The sequence below is a fragment of the Erythrolamprus reginae genome, chromosome 2 (assembly GCF_031021105.1).
Source record: "Erythrolamprus reginae isolate rEryReg1 chromosome 2, rEryReg1.hap1, whole genome shotgun sequence".
Lineage (NCBI taxonomy): Eukaryota > Metazoa > Chordata > Lepidosauria > Squamata > Dipsadidae > Erythrolamprus > Erythrolamprus reginae.
The window spans coordinates 58603080-58623637 of NC_091951.1; the positions used below are offsets into that span (position 1 = coordinate 58603080).

Here is a 20558-nt window from a genome sequence, read left to right on the forward strand (position 1 = left end):
ACTTGGAACTGAACCAGATGGATATTTCTTCCAACCAAACTAATACAATTATTAGTTCTTATATTTAGTCTCCCGTTTTAAGTCTCCAAGCTGCAGTTTTCATTCTTAGTTGATCATCATAGAGATTAACAATTAAATGCAGTCTATAAAAAAAGGCAATTCTGAAATCATAATATTCGATCTTCCGGCAGTTGAAGTTAACGAAAGTTAATTTTAAAAAGCTTACAAACAAACAAATCCAAACAATGAGGTCATTCATGCATTTACAAGTGGATAACAAAAATGCCTTTACTTTTATCTAGTACTTTCTGTTAAAAATAATTGATGGGGTTCACAAGTGATCTTTAGATTAAGTGGACTTTTAGCTTCTGTGATATCTGCCAAAGGATCTGGGAAGTTGGTCCAATAATGACTGGAAGGCTCAAGAAAGATCAAGGGCAAATGATAACAGAGTAGGTGATAACAAATAAAATGATATCAGAGTAGGTGCTACAGAGAGGAGGGTTTGTACTTCAGGATGCAGAATACTGTAATGGATTTAAAACACAGGGAGGTAGATTCTTTTGGATTATAGAGCAATTCTCCCGACAATAAGAGAGTCTGACAGTGGTATCAGTCACAAAGGGAAATAAGCATGCTCTCCATCTTTTAATGTTTTAAATCCGGATCTTTATAGTCCTTCACTAGTTTTAACTGTTTTAGTTTAATCCAACTCAGTGGTTCCTTGCTCTAGTATTTAACCTTGCCTAATTGCTGATGTGTTGAACTACAGTTCTTATTTTTCTGTAATCAACATGATTATTTTCCTCATGTAAATCTAATTATCAAATTTAAATAGGGCAGAACCTTAAACACAATTTAAACAATTAAAACTAACTTAGAATGCTTATAACAGTTTCTTTTATTCCCTAGCAGTTCCTTAATCAACAGGTGCCAATGTCTTTTTAAAACTTGCTTTTTAAAAGTGGAATAACATATCAAGCAAAGTTAATATTCTGCTTATTTGAATATTCCCAGGATAACTAAAAAGTTATTTACTATTTTCTAATTTAAATTAATTCAACTCATGAACGTTTCCTGGCCAACTGAAAATAAATTATACACAAGTACAAAATAAATTACATAAAGGAATTCACTGGCCACCCTTTTCTACAGAGTTTGCTTCACTGTGCACCTATCCATGCAAACTGCCAAAGAAAACACTTTTCTTAATTGGATTAAACAAGTCTACTGGCCTCATATATTTTGTATGCAAAGACTGGAGTAGGTAAGTTCAATCTCTGATCGGTTTTATTCATTTCTGCAAATATTAGAACTATAGCGTCCACAATCCCATACCACTGGCTATATTAGCTAGGTAATGGAAGCTGATGCCCAAAATATTTGAAGGCCCTTTGGTAGCAAAAAAAAAAAAGTTTCATATATTCTGGCCTAGTGGCTTGATAAAAAAAATTAGGCTATGAATACTCCTGAATTCAGCTTTTATTGCATAATGTACAAGTGGCCTGGTTTAGTCACAAAGTATTTATTTTGTTACATATTCTGCCCACCTCACCAATAAGGCAACTCTAAATGTTATATACAGTGGTACCTCTACTTAAGAACTTAATTTGTTCCGTGACCAGGTTCTTAAGTAGAAAAGTTTGTAAGTAGAAGCAATTTTTACCATAGGGATCAATGTAAAAGCAAATAATGCGTGCAAATACATTAGGAAATAAATAAAAGCTCGGAATTTGGGTGGGAGGACGAGGAGGAAGAAGAAGAAGAGGAGGACAGTCGCTGCCAAAGGAAGAAGGTGAGAGGAGGGGAATAAAAAAAATCCAAAACTTTAAGGCTTAAAAAAAAAGGGACTCCGAGGCGGCGAGGAGGAGCATGCACCTCCCATACACCCAGCGCTAGACTGCCTCCCATACACTGCGCCAGAGAGAGAAACCCAGGGGGAATGGCAGGAAACTGGCCGGGCCTTCGTGCTACTCTCAAATTTCCTGGGAAATTTTTCTGGGATCGGGTTCTTAAGTAGAAAATGGTTCTTAAGAAGAGGCAAAAAAATCTTGAACACCCGGTTCTTATCTAGAAAAGTTCTTAAGTAGAGGCGTTCTTAGATAGAGGTACCACTGTATTTGATTTACATTCCACTTTTTTAATGCAGTTCCAAATAGATGATATAATCCTACCATTTATTTTGCCCACAAACACTGAGGGGAGGGGGGGCTGATAGAGACTTGCCCCAAATCACCTGGCCAGAGTTTGTATTGAAGGAAAAACCATAACTCACAAGTTTCTAGTTCAGCACCTTAACCATCACCCACATTATTCTGGCCTTTCCTCAGCACCTGCTCTCCTGGGTTTTTTGATAGTCCCAGTGGACAAAAACCTGCATCACAACTCTCAAGGAAAAATCACACCTGAAGGACAGTGGCTTAGGGCAGGCTGCTCTAAAGTATCCTCAGTGGTGCTGCTCTTCATTGCCCTTGCTGGATAACATGAATTTTTACCTCAGGTAGAAGAATCAACCAGCAGGCAATTGAAACATCAACCATACAATTTAATTATCTGAAAAATAGGGTTGTGCAGATAAACAAAACAGCAAATTACTAAAGAGGGCCAATGTACGAATCACAACAAAAACACCATTAACATTTAAAGCATATTTCCTAGTCACGAAAGTTCAAAGTTACCACAGCACTTTAAAAAGCAACCTATTGCCATTTTTCACACTTACAACCATTGCAGCATCCCCATGGTCATGTGATTTACATTCAGATGCTTAACAACTGACTCACATTTATGACGTTTGCAGTATCCTGGAGTCACATGACCTTCTGACAAGCAAAATCAATGAGGAAGAAAGATTCACATAAGAACGCTGTTACTAATTTAATAACTGCAGTGATTCCCTTAACAAACCTGGCGAGAAAAGTTGTGAAAATGGGGCAAAGTTTAATTTAACAAATTTCTCACTTAATAACATAAATGTTGGGCTCAGTTTATTTATTTATTTATTTATTTATTGTTAGAGTTGAAAGGGACCTTGAAGGCCATCGAGTTCAACCCCCTGCCCAAGCAGGAACCCTATAGCACACCAGTCAAGTGGCAGTTCAATCTTCTCTTAAAAATGTCCAGAGTGTTGGAGTTCACAACGTCCGCTGGTAGGTTGTTCCATTGATCGCTCTGACCGTCAGGAAATTCCTCCTTATCTCCATGTTGAATCTCTCCTTGGTCAGCTTCCAGACGTTGTTCCTCTGATGCCCTGAAGAATAAAGTGATCCCCTCCTCTTTGTGACATCCCCTCGTATACTTGTAGACTGCTATCATGTCCGCTCTGGCCCTCTTTTTCTCTAGGCTATCCATGCCCAGTTCCCTCAGTCTCTCTTCGTAAGTCTTGGTTTCCAATCCCTTAATCATCTTGGTTGCTCTTTTTTGCACCTTCTCCAGAGTTTCAATGTCTCTTTTGAAGTGTGGTGACCAGAACTGAATACAGTACTCCAGGTGTGGTCGGACCAGGGCGTAGTAGAGTGGTATTAAGACTTCCCTGGTCATGGAGTGTATTCCATTGTGTTGGCTTTTTTAGTTGCTGCTGCACATTGTTGGCTCATGTTTAGTTGATTGTCCACCAAGACTCCGAGGTCTCTTTCGCAGTCGCTACTGCTAAGAGGGGTTTCTCCCAGGTTGTATGTGTGTCCAGGGTTTTTTCTGCCTAGGTGAAGGACTTTGTTCTTGTCGATGTTAAACATCATTTTGTTGGTGTGGGCCCACTGTGTTAGTCTGTCTAGGTCTTTCTGTAATTTGAGCCTGTCTTCTAGGGTATTGGCTACCCCCGCCAGCTTGGTGTCGTCTGCGAATTTGACCAGTTGCCCTTCTATTCCCTCATCCAAGTCGTTGATGAAAATGTTGAAGAGCACAGGCCCAGGACTGAACCCTGTGATATCCCACTGCCTACGTTCTTCCATGTGGATTTGGAACCGCTGAGGATAACTCGTTGGGTGCGGTTGGTCAGCCAGCTATTGATCCGTTGTCATAGTAAGTTGAGGGCCAGCTGTATTTAATCATATCAACTTGGCTTTCTTTAGAGATATTCATATCCCAAATGAGTTAATGAACAAATGTAAAATAATGATAATCAATGAGGCAAAAAGACGGATCCAGGTCAAAGCAATAGAGACAGTGAGATTTTGCTACTTAAACATGGCCTTCACTGAGAAGCTTCAAACTCAAATGAACTAAACCTTCCTGGAGCTGGCACTTAGCATTCAGGGTAGCATAACAAGAACAGCCCCTCTCTCTTTCAGGCTTAACTTCAAGTAACAAGGATTCCAAAATTAATGGTAACGTCCAGGCACACACATTGAGAAATGAGACATTTAAGAGTTTTAATAGTCAGGGAAAACCTAAACGCACTCAGTACAATTGAGTATGTCTTTCTTCAAGAAGCAATCCCAATGTTCAGCTTTAAGCAAAGTTCTTAAAAACTGCTATGGGAATCTACAGGCATTGTTTCCATCTAGGGATGTGTTACACATACATACATATCCGTGATGGGCACATACATACATACATATCAGTGATGGGTACAGTCAAGTACGCAGAACCGGTAGAAAAAAATTGAATTTTTTTCTTTTTTTTTCCCTTCTGGGTTCTGGGTATGTTTTTCCTATCCCAGTAAATGAGGTTGAATGTAATTTTAGAAGAGCTGTGCCTGCGTGTGTGTGTGTGTGTACATACACATACAGTTTATATAGTAGATAATGTATATTTTTGTGTGCCTGTGTGTAATATATGTGTACACATATGCATAGAATTAAATACTATATTTTGGATGTTCAGTAAATAGATTGTGAAATTGTATCTCTTTGAGGCGAGGAGAGGTCCGGCACCCTAACCCCAACCCAAACCCTTGATATAAATGATGTCAAGTTGGCCATCTTCAAGCCAGTCACATGACATTTAAGCCACCCTGTCACATGATCAAGCCACTCCCACCCGGTCACATGGCCGGCAGGCCACACCCACAAAATAAGCCGCACCCATGGTGATGTAATAGCAAAAAAATTTGCAGCCCTTTACTGATACATATGCACACATATACAAATTCCTAAGGTTCTTAGAGCAAAGCTGAAATGGCTAGGGACTGCTGTGGGATACAAAAATCTGAATGAGAAATTGGCAGCAAAAATCCTTGTTCTTGCTGCCCAATCTCTAATGGGATCAATATTTCTGCAGGCCAAATCTAGTAACGCCAAAAAATGACTGGATTAAAAAAACCTCATGTTTGAGTTTGCTTTCATTATGACACAGAACATTTCTAACAGTGGACGGTCTGCTTCCTCTTATTAATAATGTAAGCATAGACTTGATTTCTATTGTGAAGTTTCAGCATCTCTTAGGCATCGTCTCAGCAGCTTATAAGCAAAAGTATTCCTCTAAGTGTTGTGGAGAAAGTATTACTAAAATACTAACATGCTTCAATAACCTGTTGAAACATTAAAGGAGCTTGGAATAAAATAGTATGTTGTCATCAGGAAAGTCTATAGTTACAAAAGCTTCTGATAGATTCTGATAAAAAGCAAAGTTGTGAATATTATGTACCTTTAATGTGAGTAAGGCCTTACTGAGCTCAGTAGCAGGGTTTATGTAACATATTAAATCATCATGTAATTTGTTTCATCTTCTTCAGCATGTTTTATTCAATAAATTATAATAAAATGAAACTAACCATGCTATTGTTGAAGAAGCCATGGCTTAACGCAGTATGTTCACATTTGTGAGACATCTGAGCAGATACATATATACTACACAGATACTACACATAATCAAAATATACCTGATTCAACATTTTGAAGAGATGACATCTCCTTTAACAAAACAACCAGGCTATGGAAATATTCCAAATTCTAAATTTATAAATATGGATATTTAAGTGATACAGTGAGTTAATATTTTTCCATAGAAGTAGCAGACTGCCTGCAAACAGCCAGATGGTCTCTTTGGAACAGCCTATCTTCACAGTTCATTATCATTTTTACTTTAAAATTATCACAATAGACATATTGCTATTGTTTAGTGGGCAAAGTGCCAGAGCTGTTTACTTCTGCCAAATAATATGAGATTTAGATTACTTGCTATGAACAGAAAAATCACGATTACTCAGTAGAGCACTACAATTAAAAACAATGAATTTAGTGTGCTTTCCTTGAAATATCTCTTTCAAAGCATGCAGAAAATGAATGCCTGCTGTGTAAATGCAACTTGTTTAAGGGGGGGAAATGTATCAAATCAATTTGGAAACATGTCTGTGCAAAGGTATGCATGCAATTATTAAACACCTATCTTAGACTATACTGTCTAGTATACTGCAAATATAAGTATTTATAGCACATGGAATTAAAATTGGATGTGTTTGTGGTGCTTACCTCAAGTGACTATCTAAAAATTCCTGGAATTACTAACTGAAGCTTTAAAAAATAGAAATGCTTTTACAGCCAAACCTGTTTATGTTCCCTTTTAGATAGTCACTTTGGTCCAGTAGTTAAAGCACCAGGGTAAAAACTGAGGGAACTCCGAGGTTAAGTCCTGCTTTAGAGATAAGCCAGCAGGGTAATCTTGGACCAGTTTTCTCCCTCTCTCTTCCTCCCCTTCCTCTCTGCCCTAGGAAAGAGGCAATGACAAACCACTTCTCAAAATGTTGCCTAGAAAACTGCATGGAATTATTAACTAGTTATCCTGGTTCAAGCCTTGGTGCATTCTGAACCCATTTTGGAAAAGTCAACAAATATTAACTATATTGAAGTTGATGCTGCAATGCTGAAGTGTAGAGTGCAGAACCAAAGATGTGATCAAGGAAAGGTTGTACATTCGTAAGTCTTTTTATATTAAATTGCCCTTGTGGAGATCTGCATTTCTCAAGATTATGTCCCTAACATTCCATTCCTTAATCTACCACATTACTTGGAAGAAACACCAACAGAATTCGATTAATTGCACGTCACACAGTGTGCAATTGCACCTGAACAAGAAATGTCAGATGAGACTGTCTGCCTAAGTCAGTGGATGCAGCTTGTAAGGAAAATCCACAAAGATCCCAAGAACCCAAAACATTATGGCTGTATTTCATCAGCAAAGCCACTCCTTCCCCAGTTGAGATAGCAATACAAAGCTGCAGAAGCTGTGCAGTGTAACTTAGAAAACTAATTATTCCTTGGGGGGGGGGAATAAATGAACCAAAACTTCCCCAAGCAGTTTCTTTGTCTTCCAACAAGAGGAAGGATCCCTCCTTATCCTATTGAGAGCATCTATAGAGGAAGCAAGCTAAGGCTTTGTTTTGCTGTGGACAACCCACTCCCACTCCAGAAATCTCATTTTCCCAGCCTGGTTTACACCAGGGCCTGGGGGAGCGGCTCCATCCAACCAGGTTCAGGGTGCACGGATGGAAGCAAGCAAGTCAGCCTTGCTAAAAACAGAACATGTTTTAAAACAGCCATGAACACCAATTGAACACCAATTAATCAAAGGGCCCCTATGTGCCTACCATCCCTGTCCTACTGTCCTCTTTTATTGTTACTTTTTACTTATGTTTATACAAACTACTATCCTATACAAATAAATAAATAAATAAAAATAATAAAACCCCTCTTCACCTCTGCACACCAAAGTATGGTAAAGAGGACCAACGTGGGTCCAGGAGACACAGGTGGAAAGGAAGCTCCTAAATCTCCATGGAGAGATTTTAATTAACTTGGCAAAGAAGAGGATAAAAAAGTACATATTGAAAATATTATGAGCGTTTTTTTCTTTCTGAATGTTTAACGTATCAAAGAAATATCATTAATTATTATTTTAAGCACTGATTCTATGTTTTTTTTATTGCTGAGGTTGTTTAATTGTATTTTGGAAGAAAAATAAAGAAAAAATGTATCCCCTAAATCTCCATGGAGAAGGACTTTTGCGCTCATATACCTTTTGAACGTCAGGATAGAGAGCAGTTAGTAGGATAGGGCGAAACGACTCCTCGACCTCTCCCCCACCTGCTCCGGTGCCGCTTTTCAATTCAAATTTGTAGGCTGAGCAAGCCCATCGCTCGGGATAAACCCCGCCGCAACTACCCAAAGCAAGGGCGAATAAGCAAGCTGCCTCTGGGCGGCACCGCCAGCCCCATCACAAAGGCGAGAAACAAAAGCTCTCCCCGGACTCAAGAGCAACCGGCGGCTGAGGTTTTTGCCGTTCCGCTCCTCGTCCCCTTGCGAGCCGAGCAGCGTTTTAGGCCCTCCACTTGGCAAGCCGTTGCCTGGGTTTCTTTCGGCGCCAGACGCCACAGGCCGCGCTCTTCCCTCCCATCTTGGAGGGAAGTTTGCTAGAACTCCGTAAGGCTGTGAAGCCTCTGGAGTAGAAGCGCCGGCAATGGGTTTGTCCGCCGGTCTCCCTTCTCTCGTTTCGATCAAGTTATATGAGGAAAGGAGGAATCTAAACAGCCCTGTGTTAAAGTAAAGCCTGAGGTGAAAGGAAAACTCCCAGCCACCTTGAGAAGGGGAATCGTCGAGACTAAGGCATCGCCACACAAAGCTAGTCCTCCACTTACAACCCTTCATTTACTGACCGTTTAGGCAGGGTCACAAAGCTTGTCCTCGACTTACAACAGTTCATTTTGTGAAAAAAATGGGACTCGTGCCCGGTTTTTTTCAGTATTATGACCTTGGAAGCACCCCCATAAATCAAAATTCAAATCCTTGGCGACCGGTTCGTATGTACGACCGTTGCTATGCCCTCACGGTCACGTGATTCCCTTTGGCGACCACCCGAGGAGCTAAGTCAACGGGAAATCCGCATTCAGTTTAACGACCGGGCGACTCTCGTTTATCGACTTTGGCGATTCCCTTATAACAACTAGTGTGGCCAGAAAGGTCTTCCAATGAGGCTAAAGTCCCCTGATCGATATCTCGCTTAACCACCGAAACACCGGGCTCAATTGGGAACGCTTTAAGTCGAAGACAACCTGTACACCCAGCGGGGCTTTTAGGCTATTTTTTCCTAAACTAAGCGGCGTCGGGAAATGCCACCCGACGAGCTCCAGAAGGTCGACTCCCATCGCTCCCGGGGCAGCGAAGCTCTGCAAGTTGCTGGACCTCAAGTTTTCCGGGTCCCTGAGGGGAAAGGGGGCACACTCCTGCCCCCCCCCGTTTGCCAACTCCTCCTCTCGCCTCAGCTTCTCTTCCGCGCAAACCGAGCACCGCCCGCCCTTTTTGACCGGACCGGGCTTCCTCCAGAACGGAACGAGAAGCAGCACTCGATTGCAGTGGATTCCAACGCCTCGGAAAGAACCGAGGGGAAAGAGGGTCCATCGTCCGCCACGACATCAGGCAGAGCCTTTCTCGACTCGCGAGTAACTACTATACGTAGGAGGTGAAACGCAAGAAGGCAACTTAAAACTGCACCGGCGACACACACAAACACACACACACACCGGTTTGCAGGACTTTTCCCCGCTTGCAGAAAGAAAGAAAGCGGCGCGCGTGCTTTCCCGCCCCGCGATCCTTCCTTACCTGGAGCTCGTTCGGGAGGGATCGCTCAAGATGCAGCCGCCTCGCCTGGCGCCGAACAGCGACGAGACCCCATTCAAAAACCGCCCCTTTTCCGCCTCTTTACTCTCCCCCGCGAAGCCTCGGCGGCGCCCGAGGAACCAAAATGGGCTACTTTGTCCTTCGCGGCTGGAAAAATCTGGGATGGAAAACAAAAGCTCGATCCGGCCGGCGAAAGGGGGAATTTGGATGGCTCGCAAGGGAGTCCGGCGACCAGCGATCCGTTTTTGGTCTTCGTCGGAAGTAGTAGTGAAGCCAGCAATAGGTGTGACGGTAAGGTAAGCAATAAGCTCTGAGGTAAGCACTAGGGCTGACGGTGAGAAAGAGCAGGAGGAAAAGTTCCCACCCCGACGGGGAAATCTGCGACCACCCACAAACGACAAGCAGAAGCCGAGTGGCCACCGGCTCCGCTTGCAAAGCCGGCAAGGAGACCACGAGCGCTTCGCTTGAAGCTTCTTTTTCAAAGCGCCCCGGGTCGGGCGGTCCTGATTGGGCGACGGGACGAGTGGCCCCGCCTCCTTTTCCCAGGCTCGGTTTCTTCTCCGCCTCACAGCGAGGGCGCCTTTTCTTCCCCCTCCACACACACACCTCCTCCCCTCCCTCTCCGGTGCGCGTCACTGTCCCCGTGTCCTAGTTCGAGGTAAGGCCGAAGGAGGGAAATCTTGATTTCTCCCCCGAGACGCCAAGTAGCGCTTTCCCGTTGCGGTCTTCGCCTGCTGGAGAGCCCTGTCAGAAAGGCTGAAACGTTGAGTTGCGCTTTATCCAGTTGGAGATCCCGGAGTTGAGCTTTGTCCTTATTTTATTTTATTTATTTATTTTATTTATTTATTTTGTCCAATACACAATGAGGGTTTTAGTGGGTATATATCTATATACACATAGTAAAATACATGATGAAGGTTATAGAGGAGATAGTCATAGTAAAATATATTTAAGAGATATTAGAAAAGAAGATATAGTAATAGAACATACCAATGAAAGAATAGAAGAGATATAGGAATAGAAGAAAGGAATAGGAGATATAGGAGAGCAATAGGACAGGGGATGGAAGGCACTCTAGTGCACTTGTACTCGCCCCTTACTGACCTCTTAGGAATCTGGATAGGTCAACCGTAGATAATCTAAGGGTAAAGTATTGGGGGTTTGGGGATGACACTATAGAGTCCGGTAATGAGTTCCACGTTTCAACAATTTGGTTACTGAAGTCATATTTTTTACAGTCAAGTTTGGAGCGGTTAATATTAAGTTTAAATCTGTTGTGTGCTCTTGTGTTGTTGTGGTTGAAGCAGAAGTAGTCGCCGACAGGCAGGACGTTGCAGCATATGATCTTGTGGACAATACTTAGATCTTGTTTAAGGCGTCTTAGTTCTAAGCTTTCTAGACCCAGGGTTGAAAGTCTAGTCTCGTAGGGTATTCTATTTCGAGTGGAGGAGTGAAGGGCTCTTTGGACATTTTCAAGGGTGTTAATGTCTGAGATGCGATATGGGTTCCAAACAGATGAGCTGTATTCGAGGATGTGTCTGGCAAAAGTTTTGTAAGCTCTGGTGGTAAGTAGTGTGAGATTGCCAGAGCAGAAGCTACGTAGGATTAGTTTTACAACTCTTGAAGCCTTCTTGGCTATGTTGTTGCAGTGGGCTTTGGCAGACGTGTCTCTTCCCACTTTTTGCCACTCTTCCACGGGCAAAATCAAAACTGTATTAATTATTTTATTTTATTATTTATTTATTTATTTATTTATTTATTATTTTATTTTTTATTTATTCGACTTCTGTGCCACCCAATCCCGAAGGACTCAGGGCGGCTTACAATAAGAATATAAATAAAAATACAAATAGATATAGCGCAATAAAAAGAAGTAGAATATAATCTAAACTACGTAAAACCCTATCCAACTCCCTAGGTCAGGGGTAGGCAAAGTTGGCCCTTCGTGGACTTCAACTCCCAGAATTCCTAAGCTAGCATGATTGTTTCAGGAATTCTGGAAATTAAAGTCCACAAGTCGTAGAAGAGCCAACTTTGTCCCTACCCCTGACCTAGGGACTCTAGGCGGCTCACAACCCAAAAAATAAAACATACAGTCTAATATGACTCCGCGGCATATAAGTCCAATAAATAAATTAGGACATCTTTTTAAAAAGAGCAATTAAAACCATTTAAAACCCACAGTAAAGAAAAAAAACATACATGCCATTTATGGCCAGTACACCATCCAATTAATGGCCACACAGGCCTGCCAGAAAAGCCAGGTTTTTACAGCTTTCTGGAAGGCTAGTAGGGTGGGGGCAGTCCGGATCTCAGGAGGTAGGTGGTTTTAGAGCAGCAATGGCGAACCAATGGCATGGGTGTGACAGGTGGCATGCGGAGCTATATCTGCTGGCACGCGAGCCATTACCCTAAGTCAGCTCCAATGTGCATGTGCATGCTGGCCAGCTGATTTTCAGCCACCTGGAGGCTCTGGAAGAGCATTTTTGGCTTCCGGAGAGTCTCTGGATTGATGGGGGAGGGCGTTTTTACACTTCCCTGGCTCCGGGGGAGCCTTTGGAGCCTGGGGAGGGCAAAACGTGAGCCTACTGGGCCCATCAAAAGTTGGGAAACAGACCATTTCGAGCCTCCAGAGGGCTTCTGGGAGGCAGGAGAAGCTGTTTTTGCCCTTGCCAGGCTTTGGATTATGGGTGTGGATACTCGCATATGTCCATGTGCATGCTCTTTTGACACCCGGGGAAAAAAAGGTTCACCATCACTTATGTAGAGAGTCCAAGCCACTACAGAAAAGGCCCTCCCTCCACCACCCGCCAGTCAACACTGTTTAAGTGACAGGACCCAGAGAAGACCAACTCTTTGGGCTGGGAGCAATTGGTAGAAAGTGGTCTGGAAGATAGTTTGGGGCCAGACTAAGCGTACATGTAGGCTAAGCCAAAACTATCAAGTAAACTTTGACTTACAACCATAATCAAGCACAATATTTTTTTTGTTGCTAAGTGAGACATTTGTTTAAATGAATGTTGCCCCATTTTATGCCCTTTCTTGCCACAGTTGTTAAGTGAATCATTGCAGTTAAGTGGTGTTGAATGAAGGCAAAGTTAAGCTTGATTTCAATAGAGTTGTTAGCTTGGACTTGTTTCTTTTTAAAAAAATATATTTATTTATTATTTATTTAAACATGTACAAGATAGGTATTGGTATTGGTATGAACATAAACAAAAGCAAAGTAGGTACAGGTAAATTTGGACAGTAAGACAGGGACGGTAGGCATGATGGTGTGCTTATACATGCGCCTTACAGACCTCTTAGGAATGGGGTGAGGTCGACTGTAGACAGTCTAAAGTTAAAGTTTTTGGGGTTTGGGGAAGAAACCACAGTCAGGTAGTGCATTCCAGGCATTGATCACTCTGTTACTGAAGTCATATTTTCTGCAGTCGAGTTTAGAGCGGTTTACATTGAATTTGAATCTATTGGGTGCTCGTGTATTGTTGTGGTAAGGGCTGGTGTATTCATTGACAGGTAGGACATTGTGGTAGATGATTGTATGAACTACCGCTATCTAAGCCCAAAATTTCAAGTCTGTGGAATAAGGTATTCTGTTGCGACTAGAGGAGTGAAGGACTCTTCTTGTGAAATATTTCTAGATTCTCGCAATTTTATTAATGTCCAATATGCAATGCGGATTCCAGACAGGTGAGCTGTATTCAATAATTGGTCTAGCAAATCTTTTGTATGTTCTGGTTAGCAGTATATTATATTAGACATACTCAAGCATAAGGGGTTGCATGGGCTTCAAGTGTATTTATTTAAGAAGGGTGCAGTAAAGAGGATTGTAGGCCCATTTCTTAACCTCTGTGTTTAATGCTGATACCCTAAAGGAAAAAGAGAGACCACATTCATGTGTCACTTCCTGAGAAAAAGAACACATTGCAAAGAAGAACTTAATTAAATGATCTGCAGGTGATGCTGTATTCCTGCAGGATTTACCCTAGTATCTTTGATGGTAATCAGTTTAGAAGGCAGGGCTACGGACCATGGAATTCTTGCTTTCAGCTGTGAGGAAAACTCCAGCATCGCAGTTCTAGAAGATGATTGTTAGTTGCTGTCAGAAATCTTTCCACCTTAGAGGTGGTTCAGCCTAAATGCTCTGATTCCTAAGCAAAGTTTTTCTCAGAATACAGTACAGTAATTGTATCACACGATTTGCATACAATTGTAACTAGAAGCCTTGGCAGCAAGCTTTTAAACCCAATGGTGGAAAGGGAGAGGAAATAATATTTTATAGAAGTTTACACATGTTGCAGAAAACCAGATATATACTACACCTCTGTTGTGATTTAATTGAACCTAGCATTTTTTAAAAATTTATATCCTGTCTCCTTGGCTCAAGAAGCTGGGGGAAAAAGAACAAATAAAGACGTTTAAAAATCTATGAATAAGAGCAGAAGTAAGCTGCTCAGAGTCATTGCTTTGACATGAGTAGCCATGAAAATCATTAAATAAATAAATAAATGTTGAGAGCCTACTGCTTACATATTTCCTTTGTTGCGAAGATTAAAACTGTTCATGGAGAATTACCACTATAAGCAATAACAATATAATATATCACAGTCAATTCAGCAGCCAAAGCAATTGTCTGAACAAAATAAGGCTGCCATTTAAAAATCCTTCATAATGTTTTGTTTGCTAATCCAGTATTTCTCAATCCTGACAACTTTAAGATGTATGGACTTCAGTTCCCAGAATTCTGGGAGTTGTTATCCACATATGATAAAAGTTGCCAAGGTTGAGAAATGATGGCTTATCAGTTATTTTCGTAAAGTACATCTAACTCAAAAGAATAAAAAATGACTTGTAGTTTATAGAATAGAATTCTTTATTGTCCGAGTGTGATTGGACACACAAAGAATTTGTAATTAGTGCATATGCTCTCAGTGTACATGAAAGAAAAGATACATTTGTCAAGAATCATGAGGTACACTTACTGATTGTCATAGGATACAAATAAGGAATCAGGAAATAATATTAATATAAATAGTAAGGATCCAAGCAACAAGTTACGGTCATAGGTGGGAGGAGATGGGTAATAGGAATGAAGACTAATCGAAATAGTAATTCAGCCTTAGTGAATAGTTTGACAATGGTGAGGGAATTACTTTTTTAGCAGAGTGATGGTGTTTGGGAAAAACCTGTACTTGTGTCTAGTTGTCTTGGTGTGCCCTGCTCTATAGCGTCGTTTGGAGGGTAGGAGTTGAAACAATTTATACTTCCATGGCCCTCTTTTTGACTCATGCAGTATACAGGTCCTTAGTAGAAGGCAGGTTGACAGTACAGTAATTGTTTTTACTGCAGTTCTGATTATCCTCTGAAGTCTGTGTCTGTCTTGTTGGGTTGCAGAACCGAACCAGAGAGTTAGAGATGTGCAGATGACAGACTTAATAATTCCTCTGTAGAACTGTATCATCAGCTCCTTGGGCAGTTTGAGCTTTCTGAGTTGGCAGTATTCTATTCATTCTTGAAGTTGAAACAATTTAGTATTCCATCCTTCTTTGTATGTTTCTTTAGGGCAGCACTAGTGGAGTTTGCTCAGTGTTGCGGATTAGTTCCACAGGTTTCTCTCATCATCCTCTCCATTTCCACTTGTTCTCGGTTATTGAGAACTTTTGGAAATTTGTCTGAAGTGTAGGGTTCCCTGCCTAAGCAGTCAGTTAGACTAGAAGACCTGCAAGGTCCCTTATGTTATGTTATGTTATGTTATGTTATGTTATGTTGTTATGTTATACTATAGCTATATGATATATACTATATATACTACACTGCTCAAAAAATAAAGGGAACACTTAAAAAACAGACTATAACTTCAAGCAAATCAAACTTCTGTGAAAACAAACTGTCCACTTAGGAAGCAACACTGATTGACAGTCAATTCCAAATACTGTTGTGCAAATAGAATAGTTGTGCAAATGAAATACAGTGATCCCCCGGTTATTGCGTCCCCGACCATTGCGAACAGGGTAATTTGCGATTTTTCAACCCGGAAGTCAAAATACCATCTACGCATGCGTGCCCTTTTTTTTCTATGGGCACGCATGCGTAGATGGCAACCGGGAGATCAGCTGCTGGGCGGCTTCCCTGGGTCTTCCCCCTCTTGCTGGTTGGGGTTGGGGGTTCGGGGGGGTGCTAGCGAGCCCCCCATGTCGGCGGCGATGTTTTAAAAGAGCCGCGCCGCCCCCCAATCTTCGGCTCCTCGCCGAAGATAGCTCCTCGCTAGCGCTGCGGAAGTTTAAAACACCATCTGCACATGCGCAGATGGTGTTTTTACTTCCGCAGCGCTACTTCGCGAAAACCCGCTCGTTGCGGGGGGTCCTGGAACGGAACCCTCGCAACGAGCGGGGGATCACTGTATTCAATTCAATTCAATTTATCTGGAAGGATCAGATGCTTATGGAAAATCGTGCTCCTTGAACAAAAATAAACCTTTTGTTGTAGTCTACATTTTATGCAGATTTAGAGACATAGAAAGTCACAGTGTCAGCAAAGCAAATGGGGCAAACATCCTGACACTCTTTTATGAGAGGGGGAGTTTTAATTCCTAAAAAAAAAACCCTGGCCCAAATATATTTGAGATCTTAAAAGGTATTTGCAGATACTTTATGCCTTCTCTGTGGCGGCCCTGGCCCTCTGGAATCAACTCCCCCCCCCAGAGATTAAAACTGCCCCCACCCTCCTTGTCTTTCGTAAACTACTCAAGACCCATCTATACCACCAGGCATGGTGGAGTTTTATTTTATTTATTTTATTATTTAGATTTGTATGCCGCCCCTCTCCGCAGACTGGGGCGGCTCACAGCACGACACAGCAATACATAACAAATCCAAATATAATTTAAAATATTTTAAAAAGAACCCCATTTTACTAACAGACACACACACAAACATACCATGCATAAATTGTACATGCCCGGGGGAGGTGTTTCAGTTCCCCCATGCCTGACAACAAAGGTGGGTTTTAAGAAGTTTACGGAAGGCAGGGAGAGTAGGGGCAGTTCTAATCTCTGGGGGGAGTTGGTTCCAGAGAGTCGGGGCCGCCACAGAGAAGGCTCTTCCCCTGGGGCCCGCCAACCGACATTGTTTAGTAGACGGGACCCGGAGAAGGCCCACTCTGTGGGACCTAATCGGTCACTGGGATTCGTGCAGCAGAAGGCGGTCTCGAGATATTCTGGTCCAGTGCCATGAAGGGCTTTAAAGGTCATAACCAACACTTTGAATTGTGACCGGAAATTGATCGGCAGTCAATGCAGACTGCGGAGTGATGGTGAAACATGGGCATACCTAGGTAAGCCCATGACCGCTCTCGCAGCTGCATTCTGCACGATCTGAAGTTTCCGAACACTTTTCAAAGGTAGCCCCATGTAGAGAGCATTACAGTAGTCGAACCTCGAGGTGATGAGGGCATGAGTGACTGTGAGCAATGAGTCCCGGTCCAGATAGGGCCGCAACTGGTGCACCAGGCCAACCTAGGCAAACGCCCCCCTCGCCACAGCTGAAAGATGGTTCTCTAATGTGAGCTGTGGATCGAGGAGGACGCCCAAGTTGTGGACCCTCTCTGAGGGGATCAATAATTCTCCCCCCCCCAGGGTAATGGAAGGACAGATGGAATTGTCCTTGGGAGGCAAAACCCACAGCCACTCCGTCTTATCCGGGTTGAGTTTGAGTCTGTTGACACCCATCCAGGCCCCAACAGCCTCCAGACACCAGCACATCACTTCCACTGCTTCGTTGACTGGACATGGGGTGGAGATGTAAAGCTGGGTATCATCAGCGTACTGATGATACCTCACCCCATGCCCTTGGATGATCTCACCCAGCGGTTTCATGTAGATATTAAATAGCAGGGGGGAGAGGACCGACCCCTGAGGCACCCCACAAGGGAGAGACCTCGGAGTCGACCTTTGACCCCCCACTAACACCGACTGCGACCGACCGGAGAGGTAGGAGCAGAACCACTGGAGAACAGTGCCTCCCACCCCCAACCCCTCCAGCCGGTGCAGAAGGATACCATGGTCGATGGTATCGAAAGCCGCTGAGAGGTCAAGAAGCACCAGGACAGAGGATAAACCCCTGTCCCGGGCCCGCCAGAGATCATCCATCAACGCGACCAAAGCAGTTTCCGTGCTGTAACCGGGCCTGAAACCCGACTGCTGGATAATCGGCTTCTTCCAAGGACCGTTGGAGCTGGAGTGCCACCACCTTCTCAACAACCTTCCCCATAAAGGGAAGGTTGGAGACTGGATGATAGTTATTAAGTACGGCTGGGTCCAGGGAAGGCTTCTTGAGGAGGGGGCGCACGAGCGCCTCTTTATAGAGTGTTGGAAAAACTCCCTTCCCCAAGGAAGCGTTGGTAATCTCCTGGACCCAGCTCCGTGTCACCTCCCTGCTGGCCAAGACCAGCCAGGAGGGACACGGATCCAGTAAACAGGTGGCGGAACTCACAGCTCCAATGGCCTTGTCCACTTCATCAGGTGTCACCAGATCAAACTCTTCCCAGACAGGTGGACAAGTACGTGCCCCAGTCACCTCGACTGACTTGTTGTCAGTCAACTCTGTTTTCCAATTGGAGTCAAGGTCGGCCCGGATCTGAGCGATTTTATCAGCGAAAAACATGTTAAAATCCTCGGCACTGCTCTGCAAGGGCTCCCCAACTCCCCCCTGGTTGAGAAGGGAGCGGGTCACCCTAAACAGAGCGGCCGGGCAGGATTCCGCTGATGCAATCAAGGCGGCATGGTGCGCGCATCTTGCCGCCTTGAGCGTCACTTTGTAAGTCTTAATAAAAGCTCTTACAAGTGTTCTATCAGATTCAGACTTGCTCTTCCTCCATCGCTTCTCTAGTCGTCTCTTCTGGCGTTTCAACTCCCGGAGCTCCTCGTTGAACCATGGAGCTCTACGGAGTCTAGCGCCACGGAGAGGTCGCAAAGGCGCAATCCGGTCAAGAGCCTCCGCTGCAGCCTTGTTCCAGGCCTCCGCAAGAGACTCCGCCGAACTGTGGACGAGTGCCTCTGGAATAGCCCCAAGCGCCGTCTGAAAGCCCTCTGGGTCCATCAGGCGTCTGGGGCTGTTGAGACACCTTTCCCCTAGGCTCTTTATATTTTATGTTTGGTATGTATGTGTTGTTTGGTTTTCAAATATGATAGGGTTTTATATGCTTCTTTTTTAATATTAGATTTGTTTCGCTATAATATTGTTTTTATTATTGTTGTGAGCTGCCCCGAGTCTTTGGAGAGGAGCGGCATACAAATCTAATAAATTATTATTATTATTATTGTACTGTGTAAATTGTTGAAGTGTGTATGCTTGTGAGGAAAACAAGCTAAACTGGATTTACAGTAGTCCATTTTAGGAGTACCTATTATATTGCATGTTTAAACATATTGCATATATTTTGGTATGCTATAACGCTTTTAAACATGGTGCCCACGTAGAAATTATATGTGGGCAACAAAGGCTAATTAATGTCCTCATCTTTCCATTCCTGATCACATTCCAATCAAGCACTGATACCTATTTCCCCCTGATTGTCAGCAACATAACACATTTAAAAATGTATTTCCCCATGAGCTGTTCTAATTAGTTTCCCTCAAGTTCATTCATGTTATAACAAATCCTATAAGTAATTGATCACTTTGTCTTAAGTAGAGTAGTAGTCTACTAAGTGCAGTAATATATTGTGATTTTTTTAAAAAATTGTTGCGTTTTAACAGTTTTACATCACAAAATCCAATTGCAAAAAAATGGAACTAAAAGCAGTTGGTTATCAAAATCAGACAAGTTTATCTGCATGAGTGAAATAACAAACCTTAGTTTGTTTGTTTTTTTAAAAAGCCCTTTTGGTAAATCTGCAAAAATGCCAGGTTTGATTTTATTAATTAAACAGAAATGACTACTTATCTATTACCAGTAGACAATTGCTGCCAGACTTTTGCATATGGATCAGTTCTGCTAGGCTACAAAGAGGTGTCACCAGACATGGAATTGTGGCAATTCCTAAGCTGGAAAGAAATGTTTTCTTAATTCCAAACGCTAAAATAATTGTCAGTACTTGTGGGAACATATTTTTTACATACCATAACAGTAATACCTAACTTGGGATGCCATTGTAACTGTTCTGGCTGAAAAGAAAATTGAGAATGCAAATTGTCTACCTTGTTGAGGCATTTCCCTTCCTGGAAGTGTGTGCACCTTGAAATAATATAATAGAAGGGGCCATTCTGGCTCAAGCTATTCACCATACAATTAAATAGGGATGTCTGCTCCACTTCTGCTTATTAGAAATAGGGCAATGCTTCATTCTGCAGGCTTGTTTAGCTCAGATTCCCCCCCCCCCCAATATGTGAAGATCTACACCGTTCTGCTGGCTCACACAGCACCCCTGGAATCGCCTGTAATTTGTGTGCTTTGGCTGCTGAAACTTTAAAAACAACAGACTTCCGTCCATATTTGATCTTCTGTCACTTGCAGTTGTGTGTACTTTAAATTAAAATAGGGGTCACAGACAATTCAAATCACAGGGTACTTGAGTCATGGAGTAATGGCCCAGGATTAGATAATTCAGCATTCTTAATACCGTGGTCCAGACGCTATGTCAATATTATCTACTCAGCTGCCCAATGGTTTTTAAGTGCATCTTTTCCAATGTTACTTGCATTCACTACATCATTCAGTTCCAGGAATGTTGAATTGTTATCAGGACTCTTGCACATGTGGATGTGTCTGTAGTGCTGGCGTAGATAGTAAAAGTGAAACATTAAAGTCACAAATCAAAATTCACAGGACTGAAAATGGAATCAGAGCTGACATTGGAATGGATTAAAAATAAAACACAAATAAGCCATATTGCAGCCCTTCAAATGTTTAGAAAACAATCCTTTGTCTTTCAGTTCCTGTCTTTTCCAGACTGAGAAGATATCCAGTTGCTTCAGCAACTTTACTCCTATCTTTAAACCTGGGTCTA

General features: G+C 42.6%; 1 protein-coding gene across 2 annotated transcripts in view; it reads right to left on the reverse strand.

The window, feature by feature from the left end:
* TAFA4 (TAFA chemokine like family member 4) overlaps positions 1-10041 on the reverse strand; it is a 239234-nt gene extending 229193 nt beyond the window's left edge. The window contains exon 1 of one of the 2 annotated variants that reach the window (XM_070735734.1): positions 9534-10041. The gene's annotated coding sequence lies outside the window, so the exon portion shown is untranslated. The remainder of the gene's footprint in view (positions 1-9533) is intronic. The other variant, XM_070735733.1, reaches the window with a different exon arrangement.
* Between the last annotated feature and the right edge of the window lie 10517 nt (positions 10042-20558).